General features: G+C 39.5%; 1 protein-coding gene across 4 annotated transcripts in view; it reads right to left on the reverse strand.

The window, feature by feature from the left end:
* RC3H1 (ring finger and CCCH-type domains 1) overlaps positions 1-16357 on the reverse strand; it is an 85276-nt gene extending 68919 nt beyond the window's left edge. The window contains exon 1 of one of the 4 annotated variants that reach the window (XM_049633991.1): positions 16265-16357. The gene's annotated coding sequence lies outside the window, so the exon portion shown is untranslated. Of the gene's footprint in view, positions 1-4193; positions 4558-16253 lie in introns of those variants that run through there. The other 3 variants (XM_049633993.1, XM_049633995.1, XM_049633992.1) reach the window with 3 other exon arrangements.
* Between the last annotated feature and the right edge of the window lie 4367 nt (positions 16358-20724).

A 20724-nucleotide genomic window follows, 5' to 3' on the forward strand; every position in this document is an offset into this window, starting at 1 on the left:
CTCCCAAATAGTAACTACTGTTAGAGAATATACTGATTTGTTGCTACTACTGCAGAATTAAACACAAAACACTTCCTTCAAAATACATAATGATGACCTTTGGGGGATTAAATTCATGCTCAGGTTTGTGTAGTATGTTTGTGTGTTGCAGGGAGGAAGGGATAAAAGGTTGAGGCAAGTTTAACTGCTGGGGGTTGCACAATAAACAGATCTTAATCTACTAATGTTACACTCTCTGGTAAAAACAGGGAGCTCTGCTTTCTTGTCTTAAAGAATTATCATCAGTTTGCCCCACTGTTCCCCCAATCCTGAACCTTTTCCTCATTTCCCTGCAAGCATTCATAAGTGAATTCTCTTATGAAGAGCCTTACTTGATCACCTCATTTAAAACTAATCTCTCAGTGTGCCCAGGTGGCTCAGTTGGTTAAGAGTCTGGCTTTGGCTCAGGTCATGATCTCACAGTTTATGCGTTCAAGCGCCGTGTTGGACTCTGTGCTGACAGCTCAGAGCCTGGAGCCTGCTTTGGATTCTGTGTCTCCCTCTCTCTCTGTCCCTTCCTGCTCATTCTCTCTCTCTCCCAAAAATAAACAAACATTTGAAAAAATAATAATAAATAGGGGCGCCTGGGTGGCTCAGTCGGTTAAGTATCTGGCTTCAGCTCAGGTCATGATCTCATGGTCCGTGAGTTCGAGCCCCATGTGGGGCTCTGTGCTGACATCTTGGAGCCTAGAGCCTGCTTCAGAATTTGTGTCTCCTGTTTTCTCTGCCCCTCCCCGCTCGCACTGTCTCTCTCTTCCAAAAATAAATAAACGTCAAAAAAATTAAAAGAAACAAAATAAAAAATAAAAAAATAATATATAAAAAATAAAACTAATCTCTCAACCCCAATCCCACTACCACCACACACATGCACTTCCTTCCCATCTCATTCCTGATTAATTTTTCTCCATAATATTTCTCAGCATCCAATAATGCTATGTTTTACTTGCTCTGTTATAGTGTATACCCACCATTACTAAAACCTAAAACGTAGGCTCCACAAGGATAGGGATTTTTGTTTGTTTCTATCTCTAACCTTTTTTGAGTACATCTATGTGCCAGGCACTGTTCTAAGTGCTCTGCATGCATTATCTCACTTAGCCCTCACAATGACCCTATTAGTATCATTACAAAGCTTAATTTTAGAGTTAAGGAAACTGAAGCACATATGTTAGGTAATAAGCTCAAGGTCACATGGTAACTAAACATCCCTATTTTTAAACTGACAATTCCTTCTGCAGTCTTTGCTTCTTTGGTGACACCACTATTCAATCTGACAATGTACAAATGTACAAATCTGATAATCTGGTAATCATCCTAGATTCCATCTTTTTCTACTCCTATTAAAAATTTTTATTATCTTTTACATCTATATATTCCTTTCCATCTCTACTTCCCTGAGGACCCATATTCATCCACTCAAAAAATACTTATTCAGCGCCTACAACTATATACCAGTCACTGTCCTTGGATCTGAAGATACAGCCCTGAAAGAAACAATGACCCTGCTCTCATAGAGCATATAGTCTCTCTCACTTGGATCACACAGTAACTTTTTTTTTTTTAATTTATTTATTTTGAGAGAGAGAAAACACACACAAGCAGGGGAGGGGTAGAGAGAGTGGGAGAGAGAGAATCCTAAGCAGGCTCAGCACTGTTCAGTGCAGAGTCCAACCCAGGTCCTGAACTCACGAACCGTTGAGATCATGACCTGAGCCAAAATCAATAGTCGGATGCTTCATCGACTGAACCATCCAGGTGCCCCCACACAGTTACCCTTTAACTGGCCTCAGTCTCCAGCTTTGTCTTGCCTCCCTCTACCCTCCACACAGCTGCTAGTCACTCACCTATGTTTTCTTCCATGACAAAACAACTCAATTAAAAAATGGAGAACACCCAACACTAATAGTGGTATGTATATCCCATAATAAGAAGCTTCAATTCCAAACAAACAAACAAACAAACAAAACAGACAACAGACATGAACAAACCTTTCCAACAATATCCAAATGGCCAATGGGTATACAATATGCCAACTGAAGTTATAGAACATCGTTTACACAGGAGGAGAATTTAAATTAAAATGACCATGAGATACCACTCCGTATCTACCAGAAGGGCTAAAATTTTTCAAAACTAACAATACCAAAGATGATATGAGCATGTGAAATTCTCAGGCAGTGTAAGTTGGCACATTTCACTTTGGAAAACTGACAGTATCTACTTAGGCCAAACAAAAGTCTACCAATGACCCCCAAAATTCCACTCCTAGGTATTTACACAAGAGAGACGACTCTGTCCATCAAAAGACATATACAAAGTGGTGCCTAGGTGGTTCAGTCAGTTAAGAGACCCACTCTTGGTTTCGGCTCAGGTCATGTTCTCACGGTTCATAAGTTAGAGCCCGCATCACGTCGGGCTCTGTGCTGACAGTGCGGAGCCTGCTTGGGATTCTCTTTCTCTGCCCCTCCCCAACTCACTCTCTCTGTCTCTCTCTCAGAATAAAGAAACTTAAAACAATAAATAAATTTTTAAAAAAAGACATGTACAAGAATGTTCTTAGAGGCTTTATTCATAGAAAGCTGAAAACAAACTGGAAACAACCCAAATGTCCAACAGCAGTAGAATGGGTAAACTGTGATTAATTTACAAAATGGAATACTATACAGCAATAATAAAAAGATTGATCTGTTACATATAATATAGATGAATTTCACAGATATCATAATGAACAAAGCCAGATACCAAATAGCACCTACTGAAGGCTTTAATTTATAGAGGAAGGAAAAATAATACATGATATATGACTTCATTTAAGAAGAGGCAAAGTAGTTTATGATGTTAGAAGTCAGCATAACTGTTGGGGAAGATGAGAGGCAGTGGGGAAAAGTATGGTCTGGGAAAGAGCAAAAAGAATTCTTAGGTGCTAGAAACACTATATATCTTCATCTAGGTAGTAATCTGTTATACCACACGTGTATATATGTAAAAAGTCATTAAGATATATCTCTAAGATTTTTACTTTTTACTGCATGTATATTATACCTTGATTTGAAAAACAAGTAACATCAACAACAATTTCTTTGATGGTACCTAAGGAGGACCAACTTGAACATGCCATAAAGATCTTCAGGATCTGGCCCCCACTTACCATTCTAATCTTATTTTTCATCACCATCTGCCTCATATTTTACTCTCTACCAACAGAAGTATTAACGTTTTCCCTGCACACAATACATTCTTTTCACTCTAGGTCTTGCTGGGCTCAAGCAGTCTCCTAAATCTAGACTGTTAAACCTCTACTCATCCTGTAAGTCCCACTCAGTTCAGGAAGCTCTTTCAAGAATCTTTTTTAGCCAAGCCTGTATTAGATGCTCTGATGTTTCCAATATATCCTATGCTCTTTCTGTAAGAGAAAGTCCATATTGCTGCAGGGCATGTAATATTTGCTCAATAATTGTTGAATGTGACTGAAAAAAATCACTATTCTGCCTGACTGTGACAAATGTCATATCTCTAAAGATAGTATTGGGATGATTCACATAAAAGATAATGTAAAATGGCAAGGGGACTTAGGACAGCAGGATGTATCACCACAAAATGAGTTAATTTTTTTTTAATACTGGTACTTAATATTTAGAAGAAAGTATGCCTCCAAAATTAAAGATATCCTTAAAAATATCCATAAGCTAGGTAAAACGAAAGGTAAAGTGGGAGATTAAAAAGATAAGGATAGGGACTCCTGGCTGGCTCAGTCAGAAGAATGTGCGACCCTTGATCTTGGGGTTGGCCCTACACTGGATGTGGAGATTACTTAAATAAATAAAACCTAAAAAAAAAAAAAAAGAGAGATAAGGACAAAGAAGCTAATCTGAAAAGACTACATATTGTATGATTCCAACTATACAATATTATATTCCAAATAAACATAGGAAGAGGCTCCACATCATAAGTCATCAGGGAAATGCAAATTAAAACAATGTGATACCATTACACACCCCATTAGAATGGTCAAAATCTGGAACACAGAAACACCAAATGGTGGCAAAAATTGGAACAACAGGACCTCTCATTCATTGTTGGTAGGAATGCGAAATGGGAAAGCAACTTTGGAAGACGGTTTGGTATTTCTTATAAACTAAACATACTCTTACCATACAACCGAGCAGTCACTCTCCTCGCCATACACCCAGAGGCGCTGAACGCTTAAGTCTACACAAAAACCTGCAAACGGACATTTAGAGCAGCTTAATTCATAACTGCCGAAACTTGGAAACAACCAACCAAGATACTCGTCAGTAAATAGATGTAAAAATACACTGTGGTATATCCAGATGATGGAATATCATTCAGCGTTAAGAAGAAATGAGCCTAGCGGCGCCTGGGTGGCTCAGTCGGTTGAACGTCTGACTTCGGCTAGGGTCATGATCTCACAGTCCGTGAGTTGGAGCCCCGCATCGGGCTCTGTGCAGACAGTTCAGAGCCTGGAGCCTGCTTCGGATTCTGTGTCTCCCTCTCTCTCTGCCCCTCCCCTGTTCATGCTCTGTTTCTCTCTCTCTGTCAAAAATAAATAAGCATTAAAAAAATTTTTTTAAAGTAAGAAATGAGCCTATTAGGGTATGAAAAAACATAGATAATACTAAAAGAAGCCATCTGAAAAGGTTCCCTACTGTAGGATTCCAACTACAGGACATTCTGGAAAAGGCAAAACTACTGAGACAAAAAGATCACTGGCTGCAAGGAGCTGGGGTGAACACGGATGAATAGGCAGAACACAGGATTTCTCTGGGCAACAAAAATACTCTGTATGATACTACAATTGTGAATACATGTCATTACACATTTGTCCAAACCCATAGAATGTACCACACCAAGAATGAACCCTATGTAAACTATGAACTTTAAATAATCTTTTTTTTTTTTTGGTAATAAATTTACCACTCTGGTGGTGGATGCTGTGCATGTGGGAACAAGGAGTATATGGGAAATCTCAGTACCTTCTCAATTTTGCTGTGAATATAAAACTGCTCTTAAAAAGTCTTTTAGAGTAGGGGTGCCTGGGTGGCTCAGTCAGTTGGGTGGCCGACTTTGGCTCAGGTCGTGATCTTGCGGCCTGTGCGTTCGAGCCCTGCATCGGGCTCTGTGCTAAAAGCTCAGAGCCTGGAGACTCCTTCGGATTCTGTGTCTCCCTCTCTGCCTCTCCTGCTCACACTCTCTCTCAAAAATAAACAAACATTAAAAAAATTTTTTTTTTTGTTTTTAAAGTCTTCATTTAGGGTCACCTGGGTGGCTCAGTCAGTTACGTATCCGACTCTTCAGCTCAGGTCTTGATTTCACAGTTTGTGAGTTCGAGCCCCGTGTCAGACTCTGCACGGACAATGCAGAGCCTGCTTGGGATTCTCTTTCTCCCTCTCTCCCTGCCCCTCCCCTGCTTGTGCTCTTTTTGTCTCAAAATAAATAAACTGAAAAGAAAAATTAAAACATCTTAAAAAAAAGAATTTTAAAAAATCAACAATGTGAAACATTTCCCAAATATGGAGAATCTATTGACAGGATTTTACTCCTTAATTCTTTCCCCTTCAATCCCCTCACCATTTTGTCATTATGCATCTAAAAAGCTGTTGAGTTTTATCTTGACACTGAGTACAATGAATTAACTAATGCATGTCAATCATTAGGAGATTAGGTGCTACTACTTCAATATTCAATGATGCTTTATTGTGGGTTTTGTGATATTCTAAGCTGTTCTTTTCTTTAAAACTTTTTAAATGTTTATTTATTTTTGAGAGACAGAAAGAGACACAGCCAGAGAGGGGAAGGGGCAGAGAGAGAGGGAGACAGAATCCTAAGCAGGCTACCAGCTCTGAGTTGTCAGTACAGAGCCTGACGCGGGGCTCAAACCCACTAACCGTGTGATCATGACCTGAGCCAAAGTCGGATGCTTAATCAACTGAGCCACCCAGGCGCTTCCCTAAGTTGTTCTTAAATGCATTTAGAGATCTATCTATTATTATAAGGACTTTCTTATTTCACAAAACCATCTCTTTTTCTGATAGCAGTAGAAGGAAAAACTAGAAGGGGCTTCTATGCTCTTATGAACAGGTTTTCATCAACTGCATACCTACATAATAAATTGACATTTCTGAAAAAAAATGACTTAGATAATGAGTCAATCCACGGAACCTGTAACTCAATTTTTCTAAATATATGAAAAACCTCACCCTTTTTAAAAAATTTCTAGAAATTTTAAAGAAAAGCCAGACTTCAGCAAAGAGTATTTAATCAAAAACAGTTCAAAAACTGCTTTCAATGGGGTAACTAATACAAAATTTGACACATAAAACATGGGTTTTAAAAGCAGTAATTATAGGGAAAGCATTTCAAAAGGAAGGTAAAAAAATCTAAGTTTTTTTAAGTACAGTACTAAAATATGAAAGACTACTACTCTTTAACATAATGGCTCCACAAAACTGACTTTTGAGCAAGCATAGTCAGTGTACAGGGAAGGTCAAATCAAGACCTAACATAAAATGGCTACAGTATCAGCAAAATTAGAGGTACAACTTATCACAAAAAAAAAAAAAAAAAAAAAAAAAAGGCAAGCAAAAGAGACTAACACAAGGCTCTCCATTTTTCAAGTTCTGAAAACTTTAACATGATGAGTTAAAAAAGATGCAAGTTAAAGTTCATGTGGTAACCGATTGGATTTTACAAATTAAAGTGTAGTTTGAATAGAATCCAAGTGTAATATCCAGGTACCAGCAGAGAATTCTGGATGTCAATAATGTTCAATTCAATTCTATTCACCCTTACCAGCCAATTCATATTAGTCCTGGAAATTAATTTTGGTTACCTAAAATGACTCACACATGAAAGCAAAAAATTTTCCCATAACTGAATTACAGAAAGAAATCGGCTAAAGGGATAAATGTCTTCATTTAAGATTCTAATTGTTTAAGAATGAATATATCACTATTTATTAAACTTATAGTTTCGACCTATAAATATACTGTTAAAAATTCTATAGCATAGAATCAAATGGTCTCCAATTACCTCTTCAAAAGTGATTGTAAAGGCAACCCCAATTGGTGGGGAGCCCATGAAAGAACTAGAATAAGAAGGTCTAGATTCTCATCTCAGTGCTGCCATTTCTTAGCTGAGATCTGTATACCTTTGATAAATATTCAAAAGGTTTAGAGAAAAATAAAATTTTAGGAACAATGAAAAATGGAGCAAAAGATGATACCCTGATAGGAAACCTAGGAAACCATTAATGGACAATATTTATTTGTAAAGGCTGTTTTTTTCCGGGAATCAAGTTTATTATGTATAGTTTAGGGCTGCCAGCAACACAAGCAACAAGCACTGGAAATGTAGGCTCGAGGACAAACTGAGATCATGTAAAGTAAGCTTTCTGTGAGAGTGAATATAAATGGAGAACTGGATGCTGGAAGTATTGGTGTTTTGTTTTGTTTTAAGTTTATTTATTTATTTTGAGAGCGAGCATGCACCAGCAGGGAAGGGGCAGAGTGAGAGTCCCAAGTAGGCTCCGTGCTGTTAGCGCAGAGCCTGACGTGGGGCTCAGTCTCATGAACCACGAGATCATGACCTGAGCCGAAATGAAATCAAGAGTTGGATGCTTAACTGACTGAGCCACCCAAGGCACCCCGGGAGGATAGTTTATATCAGCACTCTTCAATAAGAAACTTCCTGAGATGATGAAAATGTTCTAGATCTTCGTTTTCCAATATGGTAATTACAACTGGGCACATGTGGCTACTGAGCCACTGAAATGTGGCTAGTGCAACTGAGGAACTAAATTTTAAATTTCCTTTATTTTAATTAACTAAAACTTAGATTTATCCATAAAATGGCATATTATTTAACAGTAAAAAGAAACAAGCTAGAACCTTAAATGTTACATTGCTAAGTGAAAGAAGACATTCTCACCCACAGAACTACACAGCACTAAAAGTGAACCCTCATATAAACTATGGAATTTAGTTAATAACCATTTACCAAAACTGGCTCATCAACTATAACAAATGCCCCACAATAATGCAAGATGTTAACAGAAGTAACTGTAGAAGGAAGACGTATATGGAAACTCTGTATCTTCAGGACAATTTTCTGTAAACCTAAAATTGCTCTAAAAAAAATTAAGTCTAGGAAAAAATTTTAAATTTAAGTAGCCATTTGTAGCTAGTGGTTGGTACTGAACAGCACAGATCCATACTAATGAAAGACTGATGTGGGAAGAAAATGAGAATGGTATCTCATTCCTGACCACTACCTTCAAAAGTACACATACAGGGTGCCTGGCTAGCTCAGTCAGTAGAGCATGTGACTTGATCTCCAGGTTGTAAGTTCGAGCCCCACATCAGGTGTAGAGATTGTTTAAAAGTAAAATCTTAAAAAAAAAAAAAAAAAAGTACACATATATTTAATCCTAACTTACACAAAGTTTATATGTACCTTGGAAAACAAAACTTTTTCAAATATTTTAGATGAAAATTGTTCTAAAATGATTTTTGTTGAACAGAATTTAAGGAGGAGAATAACATTTATTGAATCAATACTAGATATCAGGTACTATACTATGTATGTTATCTCATTTAAACTTCAAAACAAATCTTTAATGGAAGGAATTACCATTTCTATTTTTAGGGATAAAGAATCATAAAGCTTAAGTGATAGAAGATGAGAACCTAGATATATCTGACTCCAAAGCCTGTGTCCAAATGTACTCTGTACATTTTTATGACTCCCAAAATTAAAACATAATTGAATTTTCCCACAATGACTTTATCATCAGGAATAGGTTATTAGCACAACACAAAAACTAATGACATACTCAGAGTCTGTTACAAGGCCCCAAGCTAATGTGGTTTTTTCCCTGTCGCCTGTCCCCTTGCTCTCCATTTTACCTATAGTGCCTCTATTCCCACAGCAAATTTGCACCTTTTAATCTGCTGTGGGATCAGAAAACAATCAAATTTATTAGAATTATGTAAAAACCAAGAGAGCTCCTAAGCCAGTGCCTTAGTGCAGATGATCTGGCTCGTTAATCTTGTGACAATTAAAACTTTTTGTATACTTCTTATTCTAAACTGGGACATGGATAGATGAAATATTGTTCTATAATAAAGTCAACAATACAATAATCCTCCTTCATTCACAAATCGCACACTAAACCATATATATTTTTTAACTTTATTTATTTTGAAAGAAACAGAAACAGTGTGAGCAGGGGAGGGGCAGAGAGGGAGAGAGACTGAATCCCAAGCAGCCTCCATGCTGTCAGTACAGAGCCCAAGGCTGGGCTCCAACTCATGAACTGTGAGATCATGACCTGAGCCAAAACCAAGAGTTGGATGCTTAACCAACTAAGTCATCCAGGTGCCCCTAAACCATATATATTTTTTTAAGTTCATTTATTTTGAGAGAGAGAAAGAGTGTGCAAGAGAGCAGGGAAGGGGCAGAGAAAGAGGGAAGAATCCCAAGCAGGCTCTGCACCATCAGCATGGAGCCTGATGTGGGGCTCAATCCCACAAACCATGAGATCATGACTTGAGCCTAAATCAAGAGTCAGATGCTCAACTGAATGAGCCACCCAGGCGCTCCCCACTAAACCATATTTTTAAGCATAGATCTCTAAACATCATCTCCCTTAAAGTTGTTATTTTAATGATTGAATCTCGATTTACTATACTAGCTTTCCAGTAAATGTCACTATCAAAAATTAATGAGGTGTATATAAAAACACAAATATTTAGTTTACTTTTCTGAAAAAAGTCTCTATTAAAGAAAAGCAGGAATGTTACTGCATTGAGTTGTAAATATTCTTAAGTAATTCTTTCTCATCACTTTTTAAGTTGTTCTTACAACTAAATAAATTTTCCCCTAAAAAGAGGAGATTAGTAAGGTAACTTTGGAGGTTGCCAAGGACTTCTTTTGAAGTTTTTGAAGTCTGATCAAGAACTCTGACATTTGGAAACAATTAAGAGAATAAGAATATTTAAAATCATGTTTAAAAAAAGGGGAGGATTAATATCAAAATTTAAATTTTTCTTCTCCACATAGATTTCCTGTAACTTACTACAAATCTTTAATGAGGCACATGGGTGGCTCAGTTGGTTAAGCGTCCAATTCTTGATTTTGGCTCAGGTCATGATCTTACAGTTCCACGAGATCAAGCCCCACATCAGGCTCTGCCCTGACAGCATGGAGCCTGCTTGGATTCTCTCTCTCTCAAAACCAACCAACCAACCAACCAACAAACAAACTTAAAAAAATCTTATTAATATGAAATCTGTTCTGTGCTTCACACCGTAAGTTTTAAGATTTCAATTTAATTGGGGGGAGGGAAGGGAGTACCATTTTGAACTTAAGGTAAGGATAAAAGAGTACTTCCAAAGCCCAAAATTGAAACTTCAAATTGAGCAATTCTAAATTCACAGACATCAGGAGTGCCTGGCTGACTCAGTTGGTGGAACATGTGATTCTTGATGTTGAGGTTGTGAATTTGAGCCCCATGTTGGGTATAGAGATTACTTAGAAAAATAAATTTACAGAAGTCCAACTTTATTATACTTTATTCCAGAATGAAAAAAAGTCCAACGGTTTTCTCTCTCAATGAACTAAGCCAATCAAAACAAGCTACAAATCAATTGCTTTTATAACAGTGTCTACATTTTTGGAAGGAGTCAGGTATAGAGCCAAAACCTAGGTTTTTAAGATTTATTCAACATGGGATTAATAGCATAGTGTCAGGCAAATTTTAACTCTAAATGTCCTCAAAGATCAGCTGAATAAAATTATAAAACAGATTCATAAAGATCAAAGAATTTCAACCTAACAATCATTTTCTGGTATCATCTCAAATTAAGTCCTACACATTCCAAGTTTCTTCTACACATTAAGAAAAATAAAAAAAAAAAAAAAGAGAGGGAGAAAACAGAAGGCAAATTGCAAAGAGCAAAATAAGTATTAGTTGCTCACATTTGTATAGAACATTATAATTTGGTTAATTCTCATAACCCAATAAGGAAATAGAAATGAGTCTGAGAATTTGAGTAGAACTCTTTTGGAATGATCAAAAACTAAAACTGCAAATCGCTGTGACTTTCAACTTTTCTTACATAAAGAGTCTCTGGCAGTCTGCCTACTGTACTCAAGAGAAGCATGCAAAGAATGAGATGGTTTCTGATCCCTAACAATCCTATCCCAAGTTTTTTCTGCACGTTCAATTATACAAAGTACTATTCCTTAATCTTGACTCTATCGTTTTATGTTAAATCCACAGAGACACAAAGTAGAATGGTGGTTGCTAGGGACCAGGGGGAGGAGAAAATGGGGAGTAACTGCCTAATGGGTACAGTTTCCTTTGGGGGTGATAAAAGGGTTTTAGAATTAGACAGTGGTGGCTGCACAACATCATGAATATACTGCTACTAAACTGCTCACTTTAAAATCATTAGTTGGGGCACCTGGGTGGCTCAGTCGGTTGAGCGTCCGACTTCGGCTCAGGTCATGATCTCACGGTTCGTGGGTTCGAGCCCCGCATTGGGCTCTGTGCTGACAGCTCGGAGCCTGGAGCCTGCTTCGGATTCTGTGTCTCCCTCTCTCTCTGCCCCTCCCTAGCTCACGCTCGCACTCTCTCTTTCTGTGTCAAAAATAAATAAACTTAAAATAAATAAATAAATAAAATCATTAGTTTTATGTTAAATGACCTGAATTTTATTTAAAAAAATTTTTATGCAGGGCGCCTGGATGGCTCAGTCGGTTAAGCGTCTGACTTCAGCTCAGGTCATGATCTCGTGGTTCCTAAGTTCGAGCCCTGCGTTGGGCTCTATGCTGACAGTGCAGAGCCTGGAGCCTGCTTCGGATTCAGTGTCTCCTTCTGTCTCTGCCCCTCCTCTGCTTGCACTTTCTCTGTCTCTCAAAAATAAACATTAAAAAAAATATATTTTTTTTTAATTTTATGTTAAGGGACACCTGGGAGGCTCAGTTGATTAAACGTCCAAGTCTGTTTTGGCTCAGGTCACCATCTGAATGGTTTCCAGCCCTGCATCGGATTCTGCACTGACTGCGTGAAACCTGCTTGGGATTCTCCCCCTTTCCCTCTGTCTCTCTGCTCTTCCCCCACACACTCTCTCTCTCTCTCTCTCTCTCTCTCTCTCGAAAATAAGTAAATAAACATCACAAAAATTTATATTAAGATATATATAATAATGACCCCTTTAGAACTCTTCTTCAAAAACACTGTTACCATGTTCAAATGCTATTCAGGTCTTGGAGATTTTTAAATAAAATGCATTACCATATATGCACGATAATATTAAGTTAAATATTACCATATATGCACGATAATAATCAGTGAGATGAGTACTGACATTGGTGCTAAAATGCTTGACAAACATCAAAATATTGTTGACATATGACATTCATTTGTAAATAATCTCAATGAAAAATATAAATGAACCTTAAAATATTTATTCCTCTACAACAGGTCACTATTTCAGTCAGCTCAACTGTGCATGAAAGGCGAACTCAAATTTTTACTAGAATTTTTCTCCCAAAACTCAACCAATTAGGAAAACACTGTGAATTAATAACAAGTGTCTAATATCACATAGAGTAAACAAGAATATTACATAAGAAGTGAACAGGCACAAGTCTGACCAGTAATGGATATAAATAAATGTGCTATAAAGTTAACTGTCTCGGGGATGTAGGACATCATTATTTAGGATTAGTAAACTGTACACTTGAAAATGTGTAGAATCTACCTTAAGAAACTATGGAATAAGAAATATTCCTTTGTATAATGCCAGACAAATTAATCTTATGCCGGAACAACCTCCAAAGCTGGTCCAAATCTAGCATAGATTTCAGGATTAAACAAAAGAGAAGGAGATCTTTAAGAGGGTCCTAGAGAACAGGCTGATACTGAAATCTGTGACTGTTTTTGATGCAGGCCAATGTGAGAATTTAAATCCATCTGAATCTAATCCCAAAGAATACCTGAACTCCTGCACGTCAGGGCCAAAGCTAAACCAGGTCAGTATACCCTGCCAAGGAACATCTTGCTCCGAGGCATCCACCAAACAAGGATCATTTACCAGCGCATTCTTCACTTTGCTGGGTGTCAACAACTTACAAGATCTATCAGAGAGTAGGCTGATTAGACCCTCATAAAATTCCAATTCAAACCCCAAGATGTAGAAACAAAAGTTCTGCAGAATTCTAAACGGGCTATGGCTTTAAAAAAGCATAAATGAAGAATTTCAAATGTTAGCTGACCCAACTTTAACATCCCTGAACGTTTCTAAAGTCACTTTTAAATTTCCATGCAGTATTTCAAAGGCACAATTTCGTAACTGTTTACATAGCAAATTAAAGCCATGAAGCCATTAGAGTGATACTATAAATCTGTCCTATATAAATGGTAGGAGTTTCTATATCAACAACGTTCAAAACTGCTAAAAGTAAAAATAAGTCTTTCATTTGTAATTCACATGAATACATACTTTCTCAAACTTGTAAGCGAATATTTGGCAGGGTACAAATAATGTTAATAGAAAAGCTATTAGGGCTAAAGACAAGTACAGAATTACAAAGCATAGCTTGTGGCCAAAACAAGGAATCTGTCGACATAGGAGAGGCTTCAAAGTTAAACCTTGAGACACATGGTGGCAGTAGTAAAGCATCTAATTTGTGCCACAAGACCTGGGTTTGAGTAAGCTCTTTTACCTATTAATTATGTGGCCTTTTTTGCTAGTTACATAGCTTCTCCTAGCCTCAGATTCTTCGTATGTAAAGTGAGAACAATACCACAAAATATTACAGCCTAAATAGGATTAAATGAGAATGTTTTTACTCATTTAACAAAGATGCTTTAAAAATTTAACTTTTAGCTACAAAAATCCTTTTCAAATATCTTCAAATGAATCAAATATACTAACTTCTAATATTACGAAGAAAATACAAGGAAATTCTTAAATACTACTTGAGAAACTTAAATTATCAGAATAAACACCAATAAAATATCACAATGCAGGGATCACATCTTAAAAGAGTTTTGACACTTATTAAAACCAGAACTCTCTAAAAGATTTTTCAATATTAAACAGAAATAGGGACCCAGACTCAACCCATAAATTGTTGGATCAACATCCAATTTCAAACACAAACCCTTAACACTAAAAAATGTTGTCAGGCAACCGATATTAAGTATGAGGAAAATCAGTCCCTGTCACGACATGATGAGATTTTTTTTCATAACAAAGTACACTAACCACTTACAATTTACAAACTTGTCTTTAGTTGCATTTTGTACTGACCTAACAAAATTCAGCATTAAAAAAAAAAAAAAATCATGAATTTAAGCACTTAAAAAAGTGTCCTTTCAAAAACTTATTCCCAGAACATTCACATTAGCTGGAGGCATGTGAAAGCTGTTCTTTCCCCATCACTTAAAAATCAAAATATCCACATTATTTATCCTAGGCATAAAAGTTATTCACATTTACCCACTATACTTCAATCCTAAACAATAAGACAGCTCAACCTTTGTGTTTATTTAATTGCCTATTTACTGCCAATTCTCATCAAAGAATTAAGGACTAGCACCGTACATTAAACTTCACATAACCTAAAAATGCTTTGAATTAGGACACAAATTCTAATTAGGAATTTACCCTAAAGATGGATGAAAGATACTAACTGGCATCTTCTCTGCACAGGCCCATCTTCCTTTTAAGAACACAAACTAGACTGGACCACACAACTGAATGTTATGTTAAATAGTGGAAAGCAATCTTCCTGGATGCATCCAAACTATTTTAATATAAATTTCTGCATACCTAGGTAGAAACTGAAATAGAAATAACTTGAATCATTCTCCCCGCCCCCACTTGGAAATGGACGTGGTGGAAGCCTCAAAAAATTAAATTTAGTAGTCGCAGTTAACAGTTGAAATCACAGGCGCCACTACCCCAGGGCAAATACGATGAAGAGCTGCCTCTCCATAAACCTCAACATTCAAAAGAGAACAGTTGTTTCTAGTTTTTGAAAGTTACAAAAAAAGTTTTGAAACCTTATTAAAATCTGCTTCAGAAATCAAACTTACAGGAAAGGTTAGTCTTAGAACAAACTACTGAAATGCAAAATTGGAGCCTGAGACAGCACACAAGAAGTTCTAGCCTGAAGACGAACCACTTCCCTCCTGAAGAAATGTTTCGTTAGGTCCATTCTATGTTAATGTTGTTTCTTATGCGGCACATTAATAATTCAAAACGGTTCGTTCGAAGAAAAGTTCTATTCAAACATTACAATTTGTCTTCGCGTTGCCAGTAAGTGGCTTTGTTTCCAGTTTCATGGACTATTCTGGGATGTCAAGAGTTATATTATTACTGCTTCAAAAGAGCCCTTGTTTCACTCTCACCCGGGACGTGGGCATAATTGATGTTTAGAGAGAACTGATGCCAAGAGATGTTTTAAGAACATCCCTTAGTCCTCCATCCCTCCCCATCCCTTATCGATAATCACATTTTACCTTGTTTGTTTTTTGGTGTTGCACTTAAATTTTTTTAAAAAGACACCCGCATACACAATTTCCCGATCGCCAGCAGGAAGAAAGACCATCTGGCTCGACCTCCTAGAGCTTTCAGGGAAATGGACACCGTTAAAACCCACTTGGCCGAGCAAGGGGAGCGCTTCAGGGGTTAGGGAGGGGAGCAGCCCCCGGGTGCCAGGAGGCGGAGGCGGTACCAGTTTACAGACGCCTTCATCTCCCCACCCCCCACCGACCCGGGGTCCAAAAAGCATTTCCTGCGCGCATTCATCACCCGCCGAGGCCCTCGGAGTAACCGCCGAGCTGGGCGGCCTTCGGGCCCCCTCCCTCCGGCCGAAGTCTCCCGCGCCCTCCCCTTGTCCAGGGCGGCGTCCGCACCTCCCCACGGCCTACCCACCCAGGCAGGCCCTCCCGGCGGCGCTCGGAGGCCTGAGGCCTAAGGACGCGGGCCGCTGACAAGCCCCTCCGCCGGCGGCGGGGCTGAAGCCGAGGGCCGGGGGGTGGAGGGGTGGCCGCTACCGCCGAGGGGTGGAGGACGGGCGAGGACGGCCCCTTCCCCGCCGCGGCCGCCTATTGTTCCCGACGGGGGCCGGGCGGCGGCCGCCGCGCACCCCACGCCGCCGCCGCCGCCGCCTACCGCTCGCTCACCGCGCTGGTCCGAGCAGCAGCTCCTCTCAGCTCCGAGTCCCCGCGGCCGTCGCCACCGCCGCGGCAGCCAACGCCGCCGCCGCCGCCACCGTCGACTCTGACTCTGTCCCAGGCCGCCGGGCCACGGCCGCCGCCGCCACCGCCAGCGCCGCCTCCGGCCTCCCACCTGCTGCTGCTGAGGCTGCTCCTGCAGCAGGGGCCATCTTGTTGGTCGGCCTCCTCTTCCTCCTCCTCCTCCTCCTCCTCCTCCCCGTCGCTCGTTGTCCTCGTCCCCTTCCTCTTCCTCGGGCTCCGGCCCGCCCCGGAGACTGGGGCGGGGACGATGGCAAGGCTCCTCCTTCGTGGGGCGGGGCGCGCGGAGGGGAGGGGCGGGGCGGACGCGGGAGGAAAGCTCTGAGTCACCGGCCGCCAACGCCCGGGAGGGAGGCCCGCGACGCTCTCCGCCTCCCCGCGGGGCGCACCCACGCCCGGAGCAGCCAAACTGGTCCAGCAGTCCGCCTGCCCTCCCCCACCAGCGTCTTTGCGCCCAGAGGCGAGCGGCCAGACGGCGCGGGGGGATTGGGAAATTTCTGACGTTTCCATCGAACTCTGCACTCCCTCTACCCCTAGGCTTTCTCAGTTCTAGTCCTCCACTCTGGTTCCTTTTCATATCCCCCTCCCCCACCCAGAGAATTTGTTCTTGTCTTGTTTTATCCGGGTTCCCGATCGCACTAGCTTTTCCCTGGTCACCGCTCTCACCGAGTCCCAGAGAGTCCCCCTTCCCAACGCGGCGAAAACGGCCGAAAGGCCTGGACGCTCACTGCTCCAAAATGTGTTTCCAGGCCTATGTGAACGACGATAGGTGTCTGGGGCAGAACGGAAAGATTTCGGCCCATGGAAAAGTTCCCTGGATCTAAAAGATAACCTTGTGATAATTGAAAGTTTCTTCTCCCTTATGGAAAAGAAGCCATTTTGATTTGGAGGTGGTGGGAGACCCCTTCAAGCCAGTTGCGCTTAACCAAACCCGTGGTTTTAAAGGAGAGAAATGGAATTCTTTTGGTATCATAACAGTCCCAATTTCAAGATAAATCGTCCACAGTGGAGATGGTCCTCATACACACACCCAGTTAATAACTCCTCTGCATTATGCCCTTTTTTGTTTCAGGTCTTGACCAAGAGAGCAGAGATTTTGCTTTCCTGTCCTTTCTTCACTGCAGGCATCACCAATACCAAGAACAGTACTATATTTAGAGAAGCTACTGCCTTTAACTCGATAAAGTCAATCGCAGTGTTTCATAATATTTGTAAAACACATTATCACACACCTTCCTAAACTCTGAGCGGAGGTCTTTTTAGTTGCTGACACCCTCCTGTACTGAGATTTCAGCTCCTTTTTAGGAGACCTATTGATGTCTTTCTATTGAATGAAATTGACTGCCTTTGAAGTGCGCTAAATCTGTAACCTTCCCTTCAGCCTCCTCAGTAGTAACCCCAATCCTACAAATAACTAACTTCTAGCTATCACGGAGGGATTAGGTTAGTGAATGCTAATCTAAAGGCTATCTCTTGGATAGCCTTTTCCTCCTCAAAGAGCCAGACCTCAGTCCCCTGCTAGGAAAAACAGATTAATCTGTTCCTCCTGTTTTTCCTCCTCCTCCCTTCTTCTCACTCCTAGGGAACCTTCCACAACAGAAGGTTTTAGCGGCTGTTGCTAGGCAAACATGCCAACTTCCCTGTTTAGGTGAAGCAAATAACCCAACTTCCATTACAAGCAGCCTAGATAACATAATTTCTTTAAACTATTAATAGTTGTACCTCACTCGGCAAATCCCTTTCACGGTTCTCTTATAAAATATGATTTTAAAGTTAAATTTCTTTTTATTTCATCAATATTTCAGTTGAGCATAAGTTTAAAGCCAAGGGGCTTCCCAGAATTCATTTTAATAATATAATTAAACAGAAACATTTGGCAGAAAAAGGAGAAAAGTAGCTTTGAAAATTACTTCGGTGTTTACAATAAAAGCTAATCTGTGAGAAACATTTATATGCTTTGAACTTCCCACTTAGGGTAGATGTATAAATTACAGAGAATAATTTGTTCCCTGAGACTGCGTCTATTTAGAAGAAAGGTTATATGGTTATTTGGCAAAACAACAACAACAACAAAAAGACCTTCTGGATTTTATTCCCAAATTAATACACTGTAAGAATTTTAGCTATTGAACTAAGCTCTTTTTCTGATTTTGCTGTTCAAAATTTTTGCCAATTGTTATGGAGTAGTAACATTTTTCGGGGTGTTGAGAAGTATTAATCCAGTGAAATAGTGTCTGAGCAGTTCCGTGAGCTAAGATAACACTTTAAGAATGTATTACTAAAGACAAACAGCTTATATGTTTTACAGTCATTTGTGCTTAGAAATCACTACTGTGTCACTTTAAGACAACTTAAACAATTTAGTTTTATTTTGTATTTTATTATTTAAATCTGATATAGAATGCCTAGAAATTTAGACTCTGCCCTGGCCTCCACCAGTGGTATATTATGAAAATTAAATGAGTCATTTCATGTAAAGGATTTAGAATAGTTCATGGCACATAGTAAGTACTCAGATGATTTTTAAAAATCCATTTTATGTATATGTCATTAGAGCCTTTAGTTTTTTCATCAGTCAAATGAGGATGACAAGTCATCAAATACATTCTTGCTCTTAGCATGAACTCAAAAATTAATGCTAGTTTTTGGAGCACACAAAAATCAGTTAAAATAATGCCTTAGGAATTTTTTCAATGTATTTTCTTTTTTTTTTTTAAGTTTATTCATTTTTTGAGAGACAGAGACAGAGCCTCAGTGAGTGGGAGAGGGGCAGAGATACAGGGAGACACAGAATCCGAAGCAGGCTCCAGGCTCTGAACTGTTGGCAGAGAGCCCTATGTGGGGCTTGAACTCATGAACTGTGAGATCATGACCTGAGTGGAAGTTTAACTGACTGAGCCACCCAGGCGCCCCTCACTGTATTTTCTGATATGCCTGTACTACATTGTTCTTCTTTTGATTTTGTCTTTTTTTTTTTTTTTTTACTAAACCATGTTTTAAGTTATGCAGAGTGAGTAAGCTAGCACATGCGTGAATAATACTCTGGGATGTGTAATTGCCAACGTAAGGCATCGTTTGTTTATATTAAAACTAGAAAAGGTTTTTAGATGCCAACCAACTTATATGAAACAGAGACTAGGAAAGGTTGAATACATCATATATGTACCCAACTCCTTGTTTACAGACAAATATCATATTACTGATGAGGAGGTTAGAGAGTGAGAAGGGCAGGAATGAGGGGAAAATACAAAGATATTCGAATAAGTCATGTGTCCCTGCCTTAAGGAAATTGAACAGTCTAGTAAGAGGAATACAATATGATACGCACGTAAACAGCTAGAGTATAAAATAAACTGGATCATTATTGCATAGAAAGTATAAAGTTATATGCAGGTTAAAAGGAAGAAGTAGTAGGAACCTTTGTTCTAATGTCACAGAAACTACCTTTTGACAGGTAGAAATATGATGTATGATATTAGATGTGTACCCAGAGCCATAGAAGTATAATCAGCTTTCAGCTCAAGGCGGGACGAGGATGAGGAGGACAAGGAATGGGAAACGGTAGGGTGTATGGATAGAGTTTAGATTAACTAAAAACCCTGGTTAAAGTACAGCTAGGACCTGAGACCTCTCCAGTGTAAATCATTTATGTAGGGAGAGGGAATGACATCCTCAAACACAAACGCATGCACAAAATAGAAAGCACTAGAGCTGAGTCACCTGGATTTTCTGAACAGCTTTAGGTAAAGAGTGGGAGTCCAACTGAGTCCTGTTCATCCTCCACACCCTAACCCTCCCTCATATGTGGATTCTCCATAACCTACTCCCTCCCCCAGGTGACACTCCTATTACCACTGTTCATTAAGATTATAATGAAAATAAATAGAAACAGAGGAAGATATTCCAAGCGATTACACTAAGGGAATATTAGGAAACCAATAGTGTCTCACCTACCCTTCACCTTTAGAGTCCAGTCCCAAACTGAACCAAATCAGCGTCTGCAAACTAGACCTGAAGGATTGCCTTAGATTCGGGGTAACAATCCAAAGTAATCATGGCAGATGTAGCCCAAGTCATTTCTGGGGTTTCTGGAATGGAGCTAGTTTCCTGTAGACTTGATCCCAAAAGCCAAATAAATCAATGTTTCTGAGTCCTCCTGAAATTGCTTCTGAACCTGTTAGCAAGCCCTCTTGCTCAACTATAGTTAGACCAAAACAGTTAAAACCACATACAAAGAAGCTTAACTCATGCTCTAACTAAAACCCAGTATGCTCATTTCTTGAGGCATTAATGAAGGCATTTTGCAATGACCCAGAACATCCCAATCACCTGACCAGAAAAGCCCTGATAGCAGTGGAATGCCCAGAAGACCACACCCTACATAGCCC

Source organism: Panthera uncia, chromosome F1 (genome assembly GCF_023721935.1).
Source record: "Panthera uncia isolate 11264 chromosome F1, Puncia_PCG_1.0, whole genome shotgun sequence".
NCBI classification, from domain to species: domain Eukaryota; kingdom Metazoa; phylum Chordata; class Mammalia; order Carnivora; family Felidae; genus Panthera; species Panthera uncia.